Source organism: Pelmatolapia mariae, linkage group LG3_W, assembly GCF_036321145.2.
Source record: "Pelmatolapia mariae isolate MD_Pm_ZW linkage group LG3_W, Pm_UMD_F_2, whole genome shotgun sequence".
Classification (NCBI taxonomy): domain Eukaryota; kingdom Metazoa; phylum Chordata; class Actinopteri; order Cichliformes; family Cichlidae; genus Pelmatolapia; species Pelmatolapia mariae.
The window spans coordinates 6,250,402-6,254,901 of record NC_086229.1 but is presented as its reverse complement, the minus strand read 5'-3'; positions in this window follow the sequence as shown (position 1 = coordinate 6,254,901).

Genomic DNA, 4,500 nt, shown 5'->3' with positions numbered 1-4,500 from the left:
AGCCGTCGGGAAGGAAACAGAAGACATTTCAGAGGCTGCAGCAGATTTCTTTGATTTGGGGCCTTTTTCAGCTTTATTGGACAGAGCAGTGAAGATAAGTGACAGCAAAGCAGAGGGAGAGAGAAAGGGGGCGTGGTCAGAATCAAAGCCAGGCCAGCTGCTCTCCACCTCGTGGCACATGGTCACCTGCTCATCCTAGTGAGCTCCACCAGCAGCCCTTTCACACAGTTTACACTGTCAAACACTGTGTGTGGACCTCAGCTAATAATAGGCTCCATTTAAGTCTGGACTACATGCTTTTATACTGTTTTTATTCCATCAGCAGCTCAACATCATGAGCAGCTTTGACATAAAGACATCAAACTCAAGCTGACTTTAAACTGGATCTACTTTTAATACAGGGGCTCAAAAACAACCAACATCTTTATTATATATCAGGACAGAAAGTCATCTCAAATGGAAAACAGCTTTATTTGGAATAATCAGCACTATCAACTGGTTTGGGATCAGTTTCATGTCTTTCCAGCTTCTCCAACAAAGTTCCTGTAAAATCAGCATCTTTATTGGTTTGATAGTGATTGATTATTCAGTCCCAATCTGCTGTCATCTAAAGAACAAAATGATGTTTCTATGAGTCAAAAAGCTCCAGATGTTGTTCACAAAGAAAACAAAGATTAGGAAGTTAAACACAAAGTGTTTGGAGCCAAAATGTTCCCAAGCTGCTCTTTTTGAAATGGCAGAGGTACAGTGGTGTCTAACAGCACACTGTGGAAGGCAAACATGTTCTTGTTGGATGAAACTTCATGAATCCTTTGTAGATTTGAGCTTTTGGAGCCTTTCTTTTCTCTTCAGGTGTACAGAGGCTGAGGAGGCAGGTGAAGCAGGTGGAGCTGTTGTAATGCTGGCAGAGGGTGTGTCTTAGTAACTCTGTGAGGTAGAACTGGATCCAACGTTGTGGATGTGTTGATGTTGGAGCCATTAAGATTCTCTGCACACTGTAGGATTTCCCTTTGATTCACTGCGGGGGCATTTTGGAGTCTGTCAGTGAAACTCTTCATATTTGTGTTTGACACCAGTTTATTGAAACAGAGAAATGTGTCATGCTTTTGTTCGGCCTCCACAAATATACACATTTGTTCATTGGTTGGACTTTTTGGAAGGAGACACATTGAAAACCATGTTAATAAGATCTTGTTGTTTCCTGTGGATCCGACACAGAGAGTGGACTTCAGACAGAAAGCGTGGAAGAGATTTTAGAGGCCGTGTGTGGCAACAGGAAGTTTCTGTATGTTTGCTGATCTTCCATGTGGAAAACAACACGTGATGTTTGTGAAGTTCTACAATGATCATTGTTCTGACAGCATTTTGAGTGGGAACAGTTCAAACTGGGAGTAGTGGGAGTTATTTACTGATTGAAACAAGCTGAATGTTTCTGTGCACGATGAAGATCAGCAGCTCAGCTGATCAATGAATTGACATCTATCAGTCATTTCATGAGATGAAGTCATCAGCAGACATTTGTTCTAACTGTGTGATAAATGTCAGAACGTCAGGGCTCTGCTTTAGTCACTACTTGATGATCATTGGCTCATTGTTGAATCACGTGGCCCAGTCTGACCTCTGACCCTTTGCTGCAGGTCTTCTGTGTTATCTCCACTTTCATGTCTGATCTTCTGCTGTATCGTCCAAAATAAACATCTGAATCATTTCCAACACTTCAGCAGATCTTTAGTTTGGGCAGCACAGTACAAAATAACACATATTGTACTATACTGCCCACTTCCTGATCTTATTGGATCTGTGTGTGAGGTTGGTGAAGGAAACACATGTTTACTGAGTGAATCGCTGCCATTAGGAACTAGTTTTTATATCACAGCCTAGAAATCACACAGGACCATTTCTGCAAGTGAAAAGTCCTAATTGGAGGAAAATCATTGTGTAGTTTGTGCAACTGAAGAATTGTCCCAACTACATGTGCTGCTGACCTTTGACCTTTTCTTTAGGTGCACAGAGGAGGAAACATCCTGAGGCAGTGCTACAGATGTCTTCAAATAAAGTGGTGTATTATCCATGTTTTCTATGGATCACATCAATATCCTGATCTAACAAGCCCCCTTTTTGTGGATTTTAGAGCCTCTGACTTTTGCTGCGTCTGCGTCTCATTTCAAGCACAAGAGCAAGAAGTGGATGAAGAAATGGGGCGAGTGGGGTCAGTGTGGTGCATGTCAGCTGTGCTCATGCTTTCACAAAGAACATGTGTATTCATTGGCAGCATTCAGGTGCACTTTAGTCTTCATAATAATAAAGTATTGTGACTTTATTATTGTGAATCCTCACAGTCATGTTGCAGCTCTGCTTTGCTTTAAGAAAATGTTCTACCAGGATGTTACTTTCCTAAACGTGTTCTCCAAATGTTCCCAAAGACTTTGTTCTAAGTAGTTCTACATGATGAAACATTCACACTAAGTTTAAGAAGGACACACAAACACCATCTGTCCTTTCATCATGTGTACAAACGTGTTCAGATGTCAAATGTACCGTGAATGGATGCAAATGTGGATCGTTCCAATAAAATGAGACAGTTTTGTAAGTGGATCCCAGTTTGAAGTTCATTGAAACCTATAAGAACATGTTATTCAAACCAACTTTATCCAACAGGAAGAAGCATCAGGGGAACAGGAAACATTCAAACATGTTTACTGTAAGAACTGCACAAAGGAAGGAAACACAATCCTACACACGAGCACTTTAAAATGGACATTTAGCTTTTCAAACATCAGGGAGTGCTGCAACAACAACACTGTGCCCATTCTGATCAGACTGAAAGATTTATAGAGATTTATCCATGTGCTGGAAAAGGATTTGATATCAACATATATGCAGATTAGTAGGAGCATTTTCTTCATATTGATTTAGAGTTCAGTACTAGGAATATGTAGAATTAACATCTGTGTACATGACGAGTGATGAAAACTTTCAAAGGACGTCAGAATTGGTGTCTCTATCTGTGACTGTCCCAGAGGAACCTACCTGAGGGATTATTAAAGATCTGTCTATCTAGAAAGACTTGCATTGATTCACAGTGTACAATTCTTTCTAATCTATTAACATCTTCCTCCAAATCCTGTTTCTGCTGCATCAGAAGGGCTCAAACCTCCTGCTGTTGTCTGCTGGACCATCAATTCTACTTTATGATGATCTTCAAAGATAAAAACGTGAGTTTATTTGTGAACTCTGTGAAATGATGTTTAGTTTGAACCAATCCTGTGTCAGCTGCAGCCACATCATTGCCACGCATACAAATGGCTGCGTTCCTGTTCAGACCTGCTGGCTGTCAATGGGCTTCATTCCATTTCAGACTGCCGGTGGTCGCTGTGATCTAAACTCAACATGGCTCCTGTGTTAGAAGAGCCTCTGATTTTAAATTTGCACATTGAATAGTTTCTTTGCAACACTATGGAGCTACCAGCCCAGTATATGTAGCCCACAGTAGATGGAGTTATCAAGCTGCACTGACAAACATCAGGACTCATGTGATCCCTACATGTGGACCTTTCACACATGGATCCAAGTGCAGATTCAACTCTGCATTACATTTGACTTCAGCTGTTACACACTTTCATTTTCTAGCTGTGTCACTTCCTGCTTTTTGGATCAGAGAGTTTATCCATGTCCACAAATGTTTGGCTGCATGTTTGTATCATCTATATTTTCCAGTCTTCATACAGCCGATATTTCATGTGGACTCCAATCTGCCACCTGCCATCACGTTTTCAGGGTTCATTCAGTGTTGAAATGTAGGACAAACAGCAGCACATGTTCTCTAAATGTTTGCAGTCATTTTAAATGAAGCTGATACTACATGAGACATTTTGCACATTTATTGTCTTTGAACAGAGAATAATAAAGCCATCAAACATATACAGGCTGTGCAAATACAAACTTCTGTGGTGCATTTGATGACCTGCAGAGGAGAACAAGTCGGGCTTTTCAGCCCTAACACAACCTCTTTGTTCTCAATGCTACAAAACCTTCAAAGGCTGATATGCAAGTTTGCATCAATCACCAACACAGTTGTGTTTGTTTCTAGTATAGTTATAAATAAGCTGATCAAATATCTGCTGACTGATTAGATCCAGTATCTATTACAGATGAACTGGATATCACAGCATGTTGTTAATCCGTCATATCAAACTAAACAGTGTTGCTGGTGTAAATATCCTCCAATAAAGTCAGATGAGGGCTGCTGTTGCCAGGTAACGATGATGTCACACTGGATCTTCTGATCTTTAGCATCGTAGCGCTCGGAGTCTGATGTTGGCTCATGTGTTGTCAGACACCAACATGACGTTCTACTAGTCAAGGCCTGACCTTAACCCACTGATGCTGATCACACAGACCCACTAATAGAACTGTTTGATCAGGTTTATGCAGCGTCACCATTAATGTCACATTTAATCACATTTACATTACAAGCCCACTACAACCATTATCAACATG